This window comes from Ambystoma mexicanum, chromosome 9 (genome assembly GCF_040938575.1).
Source record: "Ambystoma mexicanum isolate Mex_15411 chromosome 9, UKY_AmexF1_1, whole genome shotgun sequence".
Taxonomy (NCBI): Eukaryota; Metazoa; Chordata; class Amphibia; order Caudata; family Ambystomatidae; genus Ambystoma; species Ambystoma mexicanum.
The window spans coordinates 1,074,836,682-1,074,857,966 of record NC_090931.1 but is presented as its reverse complement, the minus strand read 5'-3'; the positions used below and the strand labels follow the sequence as shown (position 1 = coordinate 1,074,857,966).

The 21,285-nt window shown below is 46.2% G+C and overlaps 1 protein-coding gene across 6 annotated transcripts in view; it reads right to left on the bottom strand.

The window, feature by feature from the left end:
- The window catches only part of CCDC148 (coiled-coil domain containing 148), a 1,950,480-nt gene that overhangs the window by 1,619,532 nt on the left and 309,663 nt on the right, over positions 1-21,285 (bottom strand). The window lies entirely within an intron of this gene.

Genomic DNA, 21,285 nt, shown 5'->3' with positions numbered 1-21,285 from the left:
CAGTTCAGTTCAGTTGCTGGCAGGTTCAGATGCGATAATCAGGACATCTCGACACTGTATAGATTCCGTGTAGCAGGATACAGGGTCGAGGGTGTCCCAAATACAGTGAACGTGCAAAGGTTGTTACCCCAGCAGGGCAACATGGCAACCGCGTTTACTCTGGTCCGGGCTTACTCGTCTGACTTCAGACCTGGGAATGCCAAGTGTACGAAATTCGGTGTGAGGGTGCTGTGGATGCAGAGCAAGCAGTAGACCAGGTTTCGAGGGCTTCCCCGAAATGGCAGCAGTGACAGAGCAAAACGTCCTGCGTAAGATGGTCAGCCCACTGGTTGGCCCAGGGACACTTCCGAAGAGGCTTACTTGCAGGGTTTGATGAAGGTGCCGGGAATAGTTGATCCCACTATTCCAATGGGTCAAAGCGCCTTTGCAGACCTTCGAGGATGATCAGATGCAGAGGGGTCTCGCAGGACGACAGCGGCTCAGGGTGCCAAATCTTCAGCGGGTCACCAGCGGTTCCTCGACTCAGCTTCTTGTTGCAGGATACTTGGCTCCTTATCCCTTGTTCGGTGTGAACTCGGGAGATCGACCTGGTAGTGGTGTTTCTAGCCTCCTCTTATCCAAAGTTCCCTTTGCGCCAAAACGGAGTGGACCCAACGGGAGATCTGCTCACAAACACTCACACCATACGTGGATCTATCACGGACCACGGTGGTCCCAGGCATTCAAGACATTCCAGACTCTCTGGCACCCAGGATATGTATTGGGAACAGACATCCCAGCCCACAACCTGGAGGCATACACACAGGGCATGCAGAAGCCCGCGAAAGCTCTGGGTTTCGCGGGAAAGTGCATGACCAAATAAGGACTGACCCGGGTCTGCTCGACCTGGGGAAGGTGAAGGGGCAAGATGGCCAAAGGACAGAACAAAGAACCTCGTGGCATGGCCATTTTGGAGCCAGGCCATTAATTTGTGCCAAACGTGGTACGCGCGGATAACATGGCGAAAAAGGGTCCAGAACACAAGAGAAACGATAGCTGCCACCAGTCCTGTCCGTGACACACTTGCACAGTTCATAATAAGTCCAGCAAGAGTTTCTAGGGCCTTTGGAATGACTAGAGACCCAAGAGCACGGTAAAGTAAGTTACAGTGCACTCTTGTTTCATGTTGCACAAAAGCTGCAACATGAGGAAAGGACTAGGACAGTCAGTCTCCCCATAAGAATTGAACGAAAGCCCAGAGGAGTACGGCGGAAGGCTGCGCTTCTCTGGCAAAGTTTAGATCAGGGTGTAAAACAGCACCAAAAATTTTGAGGGTTGTCACATGGAGGGAAAATTACATACAATTATGAAATCTTTCCTAACAGCAATATCGACCCCTGAGAGCAAAGATCCCGACATGGCGCCTCAGAGCAGAGGCGCTGAAAGACACCATCTTTAGGGAGGACATGAGGGAGGAAATAATAAACTACTTTGTGGATCAATACTGGCAGCGTAGAGACAGGGGGTACGCTTTGGGAGGCCTTTAAAGTGGTAATGAGGGGGGTAGCTATAGCTAAATCCAAGGGGCTACAAGGAGGGATCCTGGCTGAACTGCATGATACGGAGAGCTAGCTAGAAAGAGCATTAAGTGAGGGTGGTAATGCCAAGGAAGATAAAGTAATACTCAGGCTGCAGCAGAAATGTGCGGGCCACTGGGAAAGACTGTGCAATCTTAACTATAAGAAGTATATAGAGAGACAGCATGCGGGGGGGATAAACCAGGGGGGTCTTGGCATGGCTATACAAGAATGAGACCCCCAGGCCCACAATTAGAACAATACCTAGGGAGGATGGGAGCATAGCGGACAACCAGGAGGGAGTTAACCAGAAATGTGTAGAGTATTACAGACGCTTGTATGGAGATGATGAGGAAAGTGATCGTAAAGAAATAGTAGAAACACTGGAGGACATAGGACTTCCGCAAATCAGTGCTGAAGAGCGGGAGGAGCTGGACGCTCCCATTACCTTGGAGGAATTGCAAGGGGTAGTGAGACAGCTGCCCACCAGCAAGACTCTGGGGACTGATGGACTCCCAAGCAAATTTTATAAAACATATAAGGATGAGGTGTGTCCTTCACTTTTAGAAATGGTGAACAAAGCATATGAAGTGGGAAGGCTGCCTGAGTCCCTTAGAGAAGCGATAATCATACTGCTACCCAAACCTAATAAGCCTGGTCACAACTGCGGCTCATACAGACCCTTATCAATGCTCGATAAAGATAGTAAAATACTGACAGCTGTCTTGGCAAACAGAATGGCTAAACTAATACATCCCGGCCAGACTGGCTATGTCCCAAACAGGAACATATCCAACAATTTTCGGCGACTCCATCGAATCGTTGAGCACGTAAATGAGGACGAAGGTGGACTGGCAATTGTATCGCTAGACACAATAAAGGCCTTTGATTCAGTCAAATGGCCGTGGCTGATGGCTGCCCTGGCTGGCTATGGGATAGGGCCCGGGTACCTACAGTGGGCTAAAATGTTATATAGCGTGCCTTTGGGCAGAGTTAAAACAGGAGCGGTGATATTAGAGAGGTGGCAACTTCGTAGAAGCACTAGGCAGGGATGCCCGTGGTCTCCTATGCTGTATATTCTAGCCCTAGTACCCTTGGCCATATACCTGAGGCAACATTACGACCCGATAGGCATTGCTGTAGGAGGGGGACTGCATTTAATCTCTTTGTATGCGGATGACATGCTGTTGTGTTTACGGCACACGGAAGAAAACCTCCAGTACATTCTGGAAGTTATGGAGAGATATGCAAGGCTGTCTGGTATAGCCGTGAACCCCCAAAATCGAGTATATTTCCACTGGGCAGGTACAAAGGGATCCCGTTAGAACAGCTACCGGTGCTACAGATACCATGGGAGGTTCGCACGTTCCGATATCTTGGGATAGATATATACCATACGGTGGAAGAGGAACACCAGTGTAACACAGTGGAGGCGATTAAGAAAATTGAAAATAGCATGAAGTTCTGGGTGAAGCTACCCGGGGCAATGTTGAAAATGGTCGTCCTGCCAAGACTCTTGCATTATTTTGGGAATATCCCATACCTAATAACGAGGGGGTTCTTTGCTAAGATAGAAGGCGTGTGCAGGGATTTCCTCTGGCATGGGACGAGGAATAGAGTCGCCCTTTGGAAGCTACAAAATACATATGAGAAAGGGGGTATAAAACTGCCGAACTATGAAGTTTATTACATAGCAAGCCAGCTGTAATATGTAGCTAAATGGCTCTCTGAAGAGTCAACTTCGGAGTCTAGGACAGGACTGTGCCCCACACTTCCTAAAGGAAATGATGTGGCTGCCTAAGCCAGACATGGAAGAGCATCCAAAGATGATGATACTTGGGTGGAGAATGTGGCGCAGGGCCTGCCAGTTGATGGAGAATCCATTCCTGTGTTCCCTGCAGGTACCACTAGTGGCGCTAGGGGGTAAAGAAAAGCAATTAAGGATGATGATCAGGAAACACTGAGAGCCGGTGGGGATAGCAACAATGGGCGATATATGGGAGGAGGGGAATATAAGGGACTTTGCTGTGTTGGAGGAGGAAACTGGGTTACACGCAGGCCAGTATATCACATACCATAGGGTGATGCAGAGAATCAAGGAGACATGGTCCGAAGTAGTACTAGAAGAAGAACCGGACACTACCATAGACATAATATATGACATTTCAGAGGGGGGACATGAGATATCTAGAATACATGAGCTGATGATGTCCAAGGTGGGGAAGGAAGTGGCACAACTGAGACAGGACTGGGAAGAGGAAGTGGGAGCCCCAATGAGTGATGGGATGTGGGAAGGAGCCCAAGGGTACCACAAAAAAGTGTTGAGGAATGCAAGACTGCAACAGATACAACTGTACGTAACCCATAGGGCGTATGTAACGCCCCAGAGAATAGCCAAATTTAAAAAGGTAGGGCGACAAGCATATCCCAAACGTGATGAGGAAAATGCCGGAATGGTGCATATGTTCTGGTCATGCCCAGTCATTGAGCGATTTTGGGGGGAGGTGGCACACAGGCTAGTTGAAAAAGGAATCAAGATTGTGGTGGATACTGTGTGGGCCTGTTCAATAGGAGGGTTTCCGAGACCACGTAAACATAAGCATGTGAGTAAATTAAAGGACCTAGCATATGCACTTGCAAAGAGGAGAATTGCTATGGGGTGGAAGGCATGCCATAGACCACGAATAGTAGTATGGTGGAAAGATCTACAGAAATGGGCTGAAGCGGAAAAGGCAGTATGGCGAGATTCAAGTAATGTTGGGGGGAGGAAGAGGCTGAGACCCTGATAGCCTGGAAACAACTAATGGCAGTTATTTGGGTTAATACGAGACCCAACGGAAACCATGGAAAAGGAATCCCTATTGCAAGATGCAGAAACAGAACATGAAAGGGAGTAGGCTCGAAAGGGGGGAGGGAAGGGGAGACGCAGTGGACATGATGAAGTGATGTATGTTTAAAATGTCATTGTATGCACTGCAAGTTTGGTTTGTATTGTTTGTTGGAATAAAATTAATACAATTATTTTAAAAAAAAAAGGTTCTCATGTAAATCCCGCAAAATGGACAAGACTCTGTCTAACAGGCCCAACGGCCTTCTCTCCCTTCTGCTGCAGCGGCGCACGCTCAGCCCCTGTCATCCCCCCACTCCCCTCACTGGGCCGGTGACTGAAGGCTTTCTTTTACAAATGTAACCTCTCACCCTTCCGCTGAACCAGCATCAAGCATCCACTCTCCTAGCAGGCCCCTGACCTAAGATGATACTATGAACTTGCCTTGCAACCCCAGATTATGGCTAACGAAATACGAGCAACAAGCCCCTTACCCCAATGCCTTTTGAAGCGACATCTGTGTACCCATCTTCATTGCTCCACCCCAGCTCACCTTATACCCACGAGCTCATGTGTGGCATTATACTCTCCTTATGATAACAAACACTAAATAACTGTCTGGTGAGATTAAATGAAATGAGTGATGAATGTGACAGTGTAATCTTGTGAATAGGATAGCCACTTAGACTTATGTAGTCTTACTTTTATTGTCCCGGATCAACATGTCTAGTGATGCAATTCTTATATGCCAATATGAATAGATGATTGTAAAAGTATGTGTGGCCAAAACGGCAAGAATGTTATGTAGGATATAACTTCATGATTCGGACATCTCGCCTGACCCTTCACCTCACCCAGATGAGCCCAGCGGACCCATGTGCATCATGAAGTAACCAACATCACGCCAGCCAATCCGGGAGCACCGCCCCTACAGAATGGATACTGTCCTGTCCCCTCTGCCCAATGGCCGCAACTCAATGTATCCCCCATATTACACATCATAGACGGCGTGATTTTGTAATATAATGTGCATTGTTCTGATGTTTAGACAGAGCGCTCTCGGAGTTTGCAGAGTTCTCTGCTTGCCCTATTTGATTTTGGATAAACTTTACCTTCTAGCTTCACCCGCACTTGGTCTCATTCCCTTCTGGGGTGTGTCCATTTATTGACTCTCATTGGGGAGTTGCTATTGCACTTTTGGGTGACACTCACTTTCAATGACTGGATTTTTGTTTGATTGATAATGTCAAATTGACTGTATGTCTGTGTAATGTGAAAATCACAATTGTTTACGTTTGATCACAACTTGTAGAATCTGTTGATTTGCCTTGGAAAAGACTGCCAAGGTCGAAACACGTGTTGGCACATCTCACGAACCGGAAGCCTATAAAATATATAGCTACCTTTATCAAATTTGAATTTAACTTCGCATCAGCGCACTGCACTTGGTACTTTCTTGTCACTCTTAAACCATACTGGGCAGGGTTCACCCTAGTCGTGCCAGAGTCTGCCACTGATTAACTGCAACATATGCTTCACACACCTTTGAATCATCAGCCACAGCGCAGAGATACCTGGTATCCCCAATTTGTCCATTCATCTCTGTTTGACAAGATGAATTTCAGACCATTCCATGTTTGCTCTTGGTTCCGTTCTCCGATCTGTTTTTTTGTTTGTTGCTCCGAGGTGCATACTGGGAGTTGCGGTTCAGAAACAAAAAAGAAAGAACATGGCTAGAAACAGTACTGGAAGGCATCGGGTGACAGAGGTGGCTACTGGCATTAGCACTCATGGCATGTGATGGGGGGGGTCAATGACTGAACCTCACCCACAACCCTACTTTCCCGCCAATTGGGGCAAGGCTGGCTCTGGCCTACTTCCAGGTAGTCCCCCTATTGCAGGTAATGAAGGGCTGTAGCTCTACACTACCAGGCCCATGACCATGCCAAACAGATAAAAGACCACTGGAGGGGCTTTAGAAGTTGGTCTCTCATCCCTGGAGTGCCTCCTTGTACCAGACTCCTGATCCTGGCACTCTAATCCCAACGTATTCTCGTCCTCAATGTTACACTGCATGCTCGTTCCTAAGGGGCCTGCTTCTGCTTACTCCCTGCTTGCTATGAAATGTGTAAACTCCTGCTGAGTCTGCTCGATGGCCATGTGCTCATACCTCCTCCCCACCTCCTTAAACACTCTGTGGGCTTGGGGTGTGTGCGTCCCTCTCTCTCCTCCTTCACTTCTCCCTTTGCACCACCTCCTTAGTTCTTCTTGCCACTACTTCCTTCGTTGCTTTCTTCTCCTCCTCCTCCTTTGGTCTTCTCTCCACTTCTTCCTCAGATCTTCTATTCACTGAAGCTACTTGGCTTTCTTCTTACCCTCTCCTTCTTAGGCCTTCGTTCCACCACGTCCTCCTGAGCTCTCTCCTCCCCATCCTCATTAAGTTGTCTCCTCATCCCCTTCTACATAGTTCTTTTCTTCCCCTCTACCTTAGGTCTTCTCTTCAGCTCTGCCATAGCTCCTCTCACCACTTCCCTTCTACTCAAGTTCCAAACACCAGTTTCCTGCCTCCTTTTAGCCTCTTCAGTCTCCTAACACCATCAACCTCCAAATGTTCACCCTATACAAACACCCAACCTGATCTTTGGGATGCCCTGATTTACCTGGGCTTCTTATGCTATTATGCTACCCCCTGGAGCAGGCATGGCAGGATTGTGAGCACCTAGCTTCCCTATGTGTGACTGGTGGACTACAGAAGACGAATCTGTGTGTTTAATTGAATACAGGGAACTGTGGTCCTACTCTGGCATGGGAAGTGAATCTATAAGAGGCGTATCCAGGATCATGGAGTCAACATGCAGTGTGAGATTGCGTGAGAATCGGTATTCGTTGCACTGCTGCCTGTGGTCTCTGCTTCACAGCACGTCTCTCCCATGAGGAGCAAAGCTTTTGGGAACAGCGATGGGATAAAACTTTGCTCATGTGTACTTGGGGACAAAATATTATCTAAATCAATGAAAATATTTTCAGGATAATAAAACTCCTTAAAGGGACTGGCTGCATTTCTGGTGCAAAAGGTCACAAATTATTGTCTTTCATAAAGGGGGCTTGGCTAAATGGCCATGCAGTAGGACGTGATCCCTACGAGATCCTGCTGATCCACCAACGATTCTTTGAAGTACAGACGTCAAAGCCCAGCTGTAGAATGCAGGATTTTACTCACTGCTGCATGAAGGTGTGAGGCACAACAGTAACTGCAATTCCATGAGAAAATAACACAAGACGTGACCCGAGAGCGAGAGAGGCTCACCGAAATTAAGCTACGGAGGTAAACAAGATGGTGGCAGGAGCCGCACAAAGGAACTGACTTCGAGGCAAGATCCTGTGTGCAGAAGCAGATCACTGGCTCAGCAAGAATAGACCCTGCTCAGCGCGTCGGACAACAAAGGGTTACGGCCACAGCACGTTGGAAGCGGACCAGCACAGGTCTCATTGTAACAAGATACTGAGGCTACAAAGTATCTCAGCTCAGATGTGAGACTTTGGAGATAAGAGAAATATAGCGTTGATTGAACGCGGTATGCAACAAGCATCAACGCAGACGAGAACCGGCTGGGAAGCGACTAGGGGCTACTGTGCTAATGAACCCTACAACGCGACCATTCCACTGAGTGCAGAGACTAGCCCAGAACGGTCCGCACATAGACACCCAGCTGTAGTGACCGAAATCTGGATAAGGTACGTAGCGTCTGCAGACGGAATATATAATGGATGAATACAATACCAAGAGCCACGCGAACACAAAGAGAGTGTAATGAACACCCCCATACAACGCGGACACAAATACTGGGCGGACTGCAAGCTCGCAGCAAATAGATTCAAATACATTATTTTTTTTAAAAAACAACAGCATAAAACGGTGACGAAGCATTCAAAGGTGACGCCTAAAGCGAAATAAAAGGCACAGACACCAGAGCACTAATGCAAGGTGTTCTGAGCGCACTGAAGCAAGATCTGGTGCGCAGCAAGGAGGCCTTAAGGCATATAAAGGGCCAATGAGACCGGAGCTAAGACTGTACAAAACCACAAACTCTGTGGAGTGGAGGTGAGAGGCAAGGCCCCAAACCCCCATACTGCACACACAGCACCTCCGGTACTCAAGGAGGAACAATCAAATACTGGTGCTGGATATGGGAAGGAAGCCAAAATAAGAATGTAAGACAAGATGGCCCGAAGCAACATAGCCCTGTCAACAGCACTTTCGGGCACTGCTGCCATAGGGCAGGTCCTGGAGGGAGCAGGGAGAAGCGGGCATGACCGAACGTGCGGTAGACAATCCTTTGGATAGTGGAACGCCCGCACATTGCACAGCCGAGAAAGGGCACCCTCAGCGAGCAGCAGCATTGTGAAACATCTGAAGTGTGCAGAGGTTGGGAACCGCAGTAAAGGACCCTCAAGCACCCGGAGGGACATATGGTGAGATGTAAAAGGTGCGTGTCACAGTCAAAGGGGGGTTACACAGACACAGTGGATCTCAGGTGGCCAGAAAGCTGCAAATGATTCAGGTGGATCACAACGGCCACAGATTGAGGCCTGAAGACAGCAAGGCTACCGGAGCGCGATAGCATAAACCCGACTGATAGCCATAGTGCCCCCAACGGACTCAGTGAACTGCAACAACTATGCTTGTTGGGGGGCACGTCCACCGGAGAGAGGCCCATCACAAAGCAGCACCTGACACGTTTGCCTTACTCGTGTGAAGATGGCATCCAAGTTGCCCAAAGCAAAGGGGAAACAACCTACCCTATGGGAGTTTGCTTAATCACCACCAGCAGTGGAAGGGGCCAGCCCTAAGGGACAGCATACACAACAGGAAGAAATCACAGCTCGCAGCAACAAACAAATACCAGATGCCATAGCGGAATTGAAAGTATGTTGGGAGAGCAAGATGGGCGTTGCTATCCAGGAATTGAAGACCTTGCTTGAGTGTAAAATTGAAGCAATAAGTGTGGACATTAACCTACTGCGACAAGATGTTCAAGCGCTAGACGAGCGCAGAGGGAACTTGGAAAAGGAGGTGAAAGCCAACACAGGCACGTGTTCGACCAATGCCAAATATCCACACGCTACAACAACAAGTGCACAACCTCGAAAGCAGAGCTGAAGAAGCGGAAGGGCATGCGCGCCGAAACAATGTACGCATTGTGGGACTTCCGGAAGGAAGGATCGGACCCGACAAAATATGTTGAGAATATATTACAAGAGATAACCGACGGTGCACTCAGCCAGAGATTCGCAGTGGAACGGGCACGGGCACACAGAGCCTTGGTCAGAAGGCTGCCATCGGGAGCCCCCCCGCGGCCGATCATCGCCAAAATATTGAACTATAAAGACAGAGAGAAGATCTTGGAACATTTCCGCAAAGGGGGAAGTTAAGCAGAGCATCGGCAACCATCACAGCATATCCGGACTACACCCTCTTGGTGCAGGGACAGCGTATGAACTATGTGGCGGTCAAAAGGAGGCTGCGGGAGGCGGGCTACAGATACATGCTACTGTATCCAGTGAAGATGAAAGTACTCCATAAAAACAAGGCCCTTTTTTTTGACTCACCAGAGAATGTGATGGTTGGACGCAAGGAACGTTGGACCCAAGGGTAGACAGGTCAGACAGGAAATCAGACAAACCCACCCCCGCTGCCAAAAACCTAAAGACCCTGTTGATAGACCTCCGGCTAGAGGATATGTGGAGGTAACACCACCCACACGATAGACAGTATTCGCATTACTCTGCTCCACAAAACTTGTACACATGGTAGACTATATGTTTGCCTCACAGGAGATGATGGCGGAAATAGTGCAAACAGAGTACAAAGCGAGGGTCCTTTCGGACCACTCGCCATTGGTTTTAACATGGCAATACCTACCCCCAAGGGCTACGGTTCCAACGTGGCGACTCAGAGCTGAAGCATTGAAAGACAGTGTTCAGTGAGGACCTGAGAGTAGACATTATAGAATACTTTGAAAATAATACTCGGAGTGTTGAATCAGCCGGCACCCTATGGGAAGCATTTAAGGTGGTGATGAGAGGATCAGCTATAGCTAAATCCAAAGGGCTACAGGGAGGCATACTAAGGGAACTGCAGAAGGCAGAGACGAAGCTGAAATAGAAATGGTTTTGGATAAAGGAGGTAACACCCGGGAGGATGCTGATAATATAAACCAAATGCAGCAGGAATGTGCGGGGCACTGGGAGAGATTGTGCAATCTAAACTATAAGAAATACATAGAGAGGCAACATGTGGGGGGAGACAAGCCGGGGAGATTGCTAGCATGGCTGTATAAAACTGAGACCAGCAGACCAACGATCAGAACAGTAGTGGGGGAGAGTGGCCAAATATTGTATACCCAGGGGGGCGTGAACAGAGAGTTCCTTGAATATTACAAACGATTGTACAGGGAAGAAGGAGAGAGTGAAAATAGCGAGATAATGGAAACATTAGAGGATATTGGCCTGCCAAAAAAAGTGCTGAAGAGCGAGAGGACCTAGATGCCCCGATTACATTGGAAGAATTAGAGGCGGTGGTTGAGTAACTACCCACTAGCAAGACCCTGGGAGCGGATGGACTTCCCAGTGAGTTTTACAAAATGTATAGGGAAGAAGTGCTCCCCCAGCTGCTCGCAATGTTAAATGAGGCATTTAAAACAGGGACGCTACCAGAATCCCTGAGAGAGGCGATCATTATCCCACTCCCCAAACACAATAAGCCAAGCACAGACTGCGGGTCGTATAGACCACTGTCGATGCTGAACCAGGACAGCAAGATACTCACGGCTCTGTTGGCAAACAGAATGAGACAGGTTATAAGCAGTTACTATACTTAAGATACCCTGAGGAAAATCTTCAATATATTTTGGAAGTAATGCATTGCAGTTAATCCCAAGAAATTGTGTATATTCCCCCTGGGAAGGTATAAAGGGGTCCCACAAGAACACCTGCCAGTCTTACAAATACCATGGGAGACCAGTACTTTCAGATACCTGGGGATTGACATTTATCACACGGTGGAAGCAGAATATAAACACAAACTGAGGAAGCGATAGTGAACATAGAAAATAGCATTTGGGTCTGGATTAAGCTCCCCTTGGCCGTGATGGGGAGAGGGGCGTTGTTGAAGATGGTTGTGCTGCCTAGGCTATTGCATTTTTTTGGGAACATACCATACATGATACCAAAGCATTTCTTTGTCAAACTCCAGAGAATATGCAGGGGCTTTATTTGCCATGGAACTAGGAACAGAATTGCCTTGTGGAAGTTACAGAACGCGTATGATAAAGGGGATATAAAATTGCCAATTTTTGAGATATATTACTTGGCTAGTCAACTGCAATACTTGGTCAAATAGCTAACGGAAGACTCCACGTCCAGATTGTTGAGATCGCAGTGTGCCCCGATTTTTCTGAAAGAAGTGATATGGCTGCCCAAATCTGAGCTAAAAGGGCGCCCAGGAATGTTGGGATTGGGATGGAAGATATGGCGCAAAGCTTGTCAGGCCATGGAGAACCCAACCCTGTGTTCCCTGCAAGTGCCGCTAGTGGTATTGATTGGAGGAGACATGCAACTAAGGAAAACGATCTGTACGCATTGGGAACTGGCGGGGATGGCCACGGTGGGAGACATATGGCAGGATGGGGAAGTAAAAGAATTCGGGGTATTGGCAGAGGTAAGGGGGTCTACACGTAGGGCAGTATATTACTTATACTAGAATGGTACGGCGGATCAGAGAGACATGGTCTGAAATAATACTAGAAGATCAACCGGCCGCTGCCATAGAGGGAGGGCATGAGGTTTCTCAAATCTATGAGTTGCTGATGTCCAGGGTAGGAAAAGAAGTGGTCCAATTAAGACAAGATTAGGAAAAGGAAACAGGGGAACTCATGAGCAAAGGGCTATGGGAGAGGGCTCAAGGGTACCATAAAAAAGTGTCTAGGAACGCTAAGCTGCAACAAATACGTAATATGTAACCCACAGGGCATATATGACCCCCCAGAGGATAGCACAGTTTAAGAACGCCGGACGACAAACATGCCCCAAATGCGGGGAAGAAAATGCAGGGAAGAAAATGCAGGGATGGCACATATGTTTTGGGCATGTCCGCAAATTGGGAAGTTCTGGGGAGAAGTAGCCCACCGATTACATGAGAAGGGGATCAAGATGAACGTGGAATCAGTGTTGGAATGCATGGTAGGGGGGTTCCCTAGACCGCGCCAATTTACACATGTGAGCATGCTTAAGGACTTGGCATTTATAATCGCCAATCGCAGAATTGCTATGGGGTGGAAGGCATGCATCAGACCGAGGGTAGAAGTTTGGTGGAGTGACCTCCAGAAATGGACTGAAGCCAAAACGGCAGTGTGGCATGAAGCGGGAAGTAGGGGAGGGGAGGAGGAAGCAGAAAGCCCGACGGCCTGGAAACACTTAGTGGCCACGTTGTATGGGTCCATCCAGGATTGCTTAAGCGACCAGGAAACTGTTGAGAATACAGAAGGTGAGGTTCCCCCGAAGGAAAGAGAAGCAGGACACGAAGTGGAGTAGGCTCAAGTTGGGGGGAGGGTAAGGGGTAAGCAGGAGATATGTAAAGATATGTACTTAAAATAATTATTGTCTTTCATAAAATTGGAAAATGTACAAAATGCAAAGAAAATTATTCAAGGAGTCTTTCCAGTGTAAGCAAAGGAGATGAGCCCAGGCTACCACACCTTACGCAAAGGATTACTCAACAGTAGTCATGGTCAGAGAAAACTAAAAACATTTTATTCAAAAACAGACACAACATTGCGATATCAAAAACACATATCATACATATACTAAATAGTCTGTAGTGCACAGGCAGCCACTGGAGATGGCTGACGAAAAAACATATTTCATGGACATCTGAGTCATTATAGATATACCAACGTGATGTTAGTAGCAGTGTGACCAATGTTCTACGTACTCACGCATGTCAGTTACAGAGCAGCGCCATCTTGGATTGGGAGATGATGTGCACCCTGCATGTCCTACACAGGGAGAGGTTAACTAGCCCTGATCATGGGTTGGAAGAGGGTTTGTCTACGTGTTGATTAACAAGTGGCCCAAGACATGCAGAAGATAGGTGGATGGCAAGCTTTAGCATACTGGTTCTACGTATAAGAGAACTGTCCATGGTCAGACTTTCTAAATTTGATCATTTATTCTTGCTTGCGGGGTCTATCTGGAGTTGTTCTCCATAACAGGTGAACTATACACTTTAGCACATCGCCTTGAGCTGGGTGTCCAGATGATGGCTTAGAGATTCCTAATACCTAATGAACTGATGCAAGACACAATTTCTTCCTCTGTATCCAGAAACACAATAGTGTTGACACTTACAGTGAAACTTTGGTCACACTGTTACTAACATCACGTTGGTATATCTATAATGACTCAGATGTCCAGGAAATACGTTTTTTAGTCAGCCATCTCCAGTGGCTGCCTGTGTACTATAGTCTATACAGTAAATGTATGATATGTGTTTTTGATATCGCAATGTTGTGTCTGTTTTTGAATAAAATGTTTTTAGTTTTCTCTGACCATGAATACTGTTGAGTAATCCTTTGCAAATGTTTTGATCCACCCATTTACGTGTGTAATGGTGGGGAGCCTGGGCTCATCTCTCCTTTGTTTATACTGTTTGGTCCCTCATGAGACAGGCCACCCAGTAACAAACAAAGAGGGAATCACCCAGTTTATACTAAGTCCATCCAGTAAATACATCAGAAAAAAAGATATGATGCTATTGCTCTTGACTGTTCGTAATTGCCTGTCTTCCCTATCCTGCTTTGTTCAAGCAATGTCACGTATGCTCCTTTTTCACGATTATTAGTGTTGTCATTCTAAAGGTTTTACAGTTCTTTGTAAAGCACTCCACTCCCTGCGGGGAAGGCAGAACTACGTACATTTTTTAAATAAATATAGTATCATGAGAGCTGCCTTGAAGTAAACATGATCGTTAGTACTCCATTGGTTAATCAGTGAGCGGGATAAATAGGCAGCAAAGTTTGTGGAAAATGTAGCATTTTGAGGCACAATAATAGTGTAAATCAGCTAAGCAATACTGCTCTATTCCTTGTTTACCATAAAGCATAGTGAAATTATTTAAGAGTGGGCAAAGTACATACACACATTGAGACATACCCTAAGAGTATTTGGGTGCTGGCTGAAATAGATGCGACTTACACTGGCATGAAGGGACTGGACATGGGTCCCTTAAGTCAAAGATCCCCAACCTTTTGTGAGCAATGAGCAATATTTGCTTATCAAATGAAATGGGTGGCAAAAGCCATACCTCGACAGAACTTAACTGTCTTTCAGGTGGTGGCAAAATTATTGCAACCCAAATTATAATGGTAGTAAATTGATTTTTTTGCAAATAGAACATGTTAATGTTCAGCAATTTAACGCTAAATGGAGGTGCATATCGAGGCATAGTGAATTTGCAATTATTTCTTACTAACTTTAAGATGAAGGTGGTGTTGTAAGTGGTAAATCGGGCATTTGTAATCAGACAACAATTCAAACTGGTAACAAATTAGAGGATTTAAAGTGCACTCTACTGGGGTTTTAGGCAGGGTTATTTAGGGTTCTTGCCCAATGAATATTTAGGAAACTGTGGCAAATGATCCCTTTGTAAGCATGTTAGGCCAGTAATATTGGTCACAAGGTGGAACACTTAAAGACCACTGTACAGAGTGGTTTGGTAGGTCTACCTGTGATATTTGGAAGAATGGATTGGCATTTTATTTAGAAATTATTAACAAGCTCATTTGTGTAGGCAATTTACTTAATCATGGACAATTTATCAAGCATTGTGCTTGCTTGCATGTGCTCCAAATGCTAGATGGGCAAAGTATCAGATAATGACACTTTTTTCACCTAGGCACTGCAATAAGTAGTGGCCGCTGGTAAATCTTTGAGTTGGAGGGGCACAAATGTTTCCCCAAATATGCTGGAGTGACTGAGCATATTGAGGGTTCCTGTACCACCGCAAGGGGGGGATCCGGGTGGGATCTCTCCCTGAGAAAATGTTTGTAATAATGGGTTTAAATGGTGCATTTGACAGCACACCATGTGACAAATTGGGTAAAATGTCACACAATTTACAATCGGGTTTGTATGGTACCACATCCAAAAACCCAATAGATGAAGGTCAGCAACAATGCAAAAGAGCATTTTCCAGTGCACTTTAATGATGCCTTGGCCAACAAAATATGCCAGTATAAAAAGCATTTTCATGCTGGGGATGCACATACATGTCCACGTAGGCTGCACCAACATATTCCAGTATTACAATATATATGAACTCCTAGCAATTAAAAAGTGCCATGCCTAAGGGAAATGCGTGGGCTCACAACTTGGCAGTCCCCCATGAGCTGTATATGGTCACCTCCAATTTGTGATGACATTAGCGATCTGATTAGATTCCAGGGCTTGTATGAAGGGGGCTTAGAGAGGGCAGGCTAGATGATCAAACCAACTGGATGTATAACTATACAAGAATTGGAAAATGGCTTGCAAATCGGGCCATTGGAGGTGTTTAAATTCCTACAGCTCAAAGGGACCTTGATGTCTAGGAAATGTAAAGAAAAGTTGGGGAGGGACCAATCCTAAGTGAATCGACCCTTACGAGAGGTCTAATCTCAAGGTTATATGTGGCTCTGCTCGAGGAAAGAGGAAATAAAGCAGAAGGTCTGAGAAAAAGGTGGGAGAAAGACGTGGGTCCAATGATGTTGGATGCCCTGTGGTTGCGAATCTGCATTGCAGCATACAACATCTATCTCCTCTCAATATAAACTACATGGATTGTTGCACAGATGGCAATTTGACCCTAAAAGACTTTCTAAAATGTTTACCCAAACAAGCCCAATGTGCTGGAGAGGTTGCGATACAGAAGCAGATTACTGGCACATGTGGTGGGCTTGCCCTAAATCGCAAACATACTGGAAGGAGGTCTTGGGCTGGATTAGGAAGATTGAGGGGATTCCAAGAGATACGGATCCCAAATTGGTCCTATTCGGACTGGAGTTAAAAGACGATCGGTGGGAAAGGGTGTCACATATGACACACTTCTTGCTCCTGGCGGCAAGGGCATGTAAAACTATGACCTGGAGATCTGATTCTCTCCCAACTGAACTAATGTGGGCCAGAAAATCTAAGGACCTTCACGAGATGGAAAGTATAAGGGCCCAGCTTCATGACACTGTATCAAGCAGGGAAATGGAGTGGGCCCCCTTTATTGAGGCCTACAAATAACAGGTGTGATGACTATTCTTCGCCATTCACAAATGAACTATCCCAATTTGCCTCCAACGTGGCCGATGTTGCCCTGTTCGAACACTGGGGACGGAGGGGGGATGAGGGGAAGGGCTTGGGAGTTAACATTCTCTGCTTTCACGTCAATGCTTTTGGTTATATTTTGGTTGCGCACAAAAGTTGTATTTGAAAAACTTGCAATACATTTTTTTTTTTTTAAGTGCCATGCCACAGAAAGAAAGTATATCCAAAGTGGATGTACCAATGTAGGCCAGTCTAGCCACATAATCACACTCATGTTTGTGTTTACCCTTGATGCCTAGTACAAAAATGCCATGTCACACTAAGAATTTATGGCCAGACAAGCACCACCAAAGTGGCCCAAAAAACTCGATCAGAGGGTCTAAGAAGAAGGCACATAGTCTACTTTTTATGACTTAATTAAAGTTACATATAATCTAGTGTTCACCTCTAACATGTTTTTATGATTTAAATGATTCCGAATATGAGCGCCAATCATCATTGCTTCAGACAAAATTCAAAGCCAGGGGCTATGACTCTATCCTTGTTTGGTATGTGGCTGAAAAAGTGAGACAGATTGACCGGGGATTGCTCCTCACACCTAAGCCCCCCCAAGTCAAGTGAATCCCTAGTCTATGTGACTATGCATTCCACTCAAAGTGGAAGGATCAAAAGGATTATTTTAAAAAAACTGGCCCATGTTGCAAATGGATCCGGAAGTCCAGCAACTACCAACATTTGCATACAGGAACAACAAAGCGCTTAGGAACAGTACATTGTGGCAACATAATTACGGGCAACAGTATTACTCATCCCCATTCAGGGAAACCGATCTGGCTTTAGCATTCCTGCACATGTGACTCCAGCAATGTGATTTATGCACTAAAATGCCCGTGTGGGTACTACTACATAGGCATGACCACACGGAAAGTCAAAACGAGGTGGACAGAACATATGTCCAACATCCGGACTAGGAATCAAGAATCTCATGTAACTATGCACTTCCTTGAGTCTAGGCACACTATTGCACAACTCAAGTGTGTCATCCTCGAGCAGGTTAAATTGGGGAGCAGAGGTGGTGACATTCAAAGGAAACTTCTACAAGGAGAAACTCTGTGGGTGGATCTGTTAGACTCTCTCAGCCCTAGGGGCTTGAATACTGGCTTTGATCTTATGTGTTTTGTGTGATAAAGATATTGGGACTCATTCCGAGTAGGGCGCAATGGGATACCGTGCACCGTTAAGGACATTGGTGCCGGTAATCCCTTTGTGCCCTACTACGAGGTCCCTTAGGGGGAGCCACAAAGGGACCAGGGAGCAAATAACGGTACAGTTATTAGCTCCCTCCCCATTCCCATTGAGTCCTATGGGGGCTCAAATGAGAATGGAGATTTCCTTTTTCAATGGGGATTTACTGGTCCTGCAAAGGTCGGACTACACCGGTAAGTCCCCATTGAACCAGGTCGGAGTCGGTACCGGTATTGGAGGCAGCCATGGTGCTAATAGAAACATGGCTACCTCCAATCTCGGAATGAGGCCCATTGTGCATCAGTCTTTAATACATGTTAATGTCCCCGTAAAACGCCTTAATATCCTGAACCCCGACTACAACCTAGGGAGAGGTATTACTTTATGGGTGAGCCTCGATACATACGAGTATGTCCTTGGGAACACCTTGGAAAGAGTGTAGCATGAACTGTTTAATATGATGTTTTATGGTTATTTTCTATGACTACTCTCTAATGACCTCTGAAGACTATGATAATGCCGTAGATTGTGAACGGGCTTCCTGTCTGTGAGGCATATATAACACTGATTGCTCTGTATGTGAATTGCCTTAAATCGATTCTGCACTGAACTAATGAGGCTATCTGTTAGACACTGGGGATTTTTTCTCTCTCTTATGAGTATGACACCGATGGCAATGACCATATTCCTCATTTAGCATCATGAAGTACGTGTGTGTGTACATAATACATGCTCTATGATGACCTATAAACTGCTCCGCAGTGACCTCTTTACTGATTTACAGTGATACTTGCTAAGCATAGGGGTGCTCAGCAGAAGGGAATCTGCGATTGCGCCCATGTGCCTGCACCTGACATATATCCTGTCTTTGCATCCTATTGACAATAGCATGGAGGAACCACACAGGACTTGTTCTGCGAGTTTTCCCTGTATCTGCATCAGTCCCAACATCTACATATCATGACTACAATACAGCGATAGCAGTCAGGGGCTTATTACCCTGATTTATGGAACGGACTTGGTACACGTATACAGTTCTCATTAATATGAGCAACTTAACTTGAGGAAACAAGGGGCATCGTCTTTCAACCTCTGGTGACGAATGGCAGTGCTGCGCATTCTATTTACATCTACATTCTGGGATATCTCTAACACCCTTAAACTTACAATGCGATATGGATTTGACGTTTACGCAAGTAATGGGAGCAACCATGGAGAGCATATCTAGCAACGGTTGCTAATTGTAACTCCGGCCCACACCAAGATGGTGGATGGGGTCTCTGGTACCTCTGCGCTGGTACCTCTGCGCATGTGCGAGGCTACCATAATGACCCTACAAACATCCCTGATTCCGAGCCGCACGCTGGTAGACGTTCGGCTGGGATCTCAGTGCTCACGACTAGGTAAAATGGGGGCACACGTCTTATAGAATGTTTTTTTGATAAAGCGGGTGAACGTGTTTTTCAGTACGAATCCTAGCAGCCAGTAAAAGAGGTGAATGACTGAATATTTACATGTATCTTAGTGCACTGTATGACATCATGGTGTCTTTGTATGCACCGTACTGTATCAGACCACAGGTGACATGTTCACCAAAGACTGATGTCCTCCGAACGGGGGACTCTGGGGCGGTGAGATCACCTATGATGTAATATTGAACCATTTGGGTTTCTAAATTGAATAGAGTTCAGTCATTGTAAAAACAGATGGGAGTCTAAGTATTGCACAAGGGGTAACCATATCGGGTTTTCACTGCGCAGCGATGACCGTGCTGCAGCAGAAAAAGCTGAGACTTTGCCTCATGACCATACGAGCCCAGAGTAACGCTTATGTACTTTTCCCACTCTCACCAGTGAGTTGACTTACAACTCGACCGCCCTACTTCCATTGCCCAGCTGAAGTTACCACCTTCAACATGGCTGGGTGAGTTTAAGTTTACTCTCATTGGCAGTTCTTCTTGAATCCAGTTTTTTATTCATCACGAATACCAGCGAACGGGTTATCTAACTAGCACTTATGAACTGTCTACCCAACAGGCATGATGCTTCTCATCCTTACTACTTACGAATATGGAGGTTAGCACCATTTTGTCTCCATAGTAACTGAGTCACATACATTTCCCCAAAAAATCTTCAATACTAAATGGCCATTTCTTCTATTACCCCATAGGACCCTTCTGGGGAATGAGGAAGTTGGTACCCTTTTTTAGTTTCTACTCACATTGGGTCAGACGTATTTTCCTGTGAATGATCAATCCTGAACGGTTATCTTTTATAACCCTATAGGACCCCGCTGATGAAGCACACTTCCAAAATTAGGAACAATGATGTTCCAGAACACCCGAGACACGCCGGCATGAGGACGCCCAACAGTGCTCTAGAAGGCAGTCTCTAGTCCAGAGCACTATATAAAGTTGCTGTCAAAGGTGTTGGGTAGAGTGGAAAGGAGCAGGTGCAGTTCTTGAATTTCTAATGGAAACTGTGAATCAAACAGGTTATTTAGGAAAAGACTCCAAAACGTCCCCAAGCGGAGGACAAGTAGCACAAAGTCAGTTGGGAGATCCGGTTCAGCAACGTGTGGGCAAATGACAAGGACAGAATCACGGAAGAAGAGGCAGGTCAGGAGCGTTCCAAGGGTTCCAGCAACGTGCGGGCAAAATGACAAGGACAGAGTCACGGGACAAGAGGCAGGACTAGAGCGTTCCAAGGACTGGCAAAAGGAGACTTCTTCCAGGACAAAAGGGCTAAGCACAGCAATTCCGAAAAACATAGCAAGGTCAATAACAGGAGGCAAGAGTCGCAAGTAAGTAGGGCTGCAGAAACAAAATTCAGAAGCAGCGAAGCGACCGTGGGCGGGGCATAGGAATGAATGAAAACAAACACGTGACCAGGTGAATACGGTCTAATGTGATCGCACACGTGATCCACAAAACGCAGAACACCAGCGTTTCCACAGCAACCCCCAATGCTCCCAAAATGATCTGCATCGCGTTGGGGAAGTGCTGATTGCTTTGTGCACAAGCCGTTTCCGTGTGCAACAAGGAATGCGTGAAACAGGTGTAGAGGATGGTGACTTCTGAACGTGAGGTAGAACACCAGAATTCCTTGACCGCCGTGATTTCCTGACACTCTTGCCCTGAAGAAGGATTATTAGGATCCGAAACGCGTTGACTATGTATTTTCTTATGTTGAGCTACCGTGGATATGATTTGAATATTTTAAAAAATGTTACGATGCCCGTTTTGTGAATATTGTGAACAAGGGGCTTTATGAACTTTATACATATTGTATCGCTCTCAATATGATG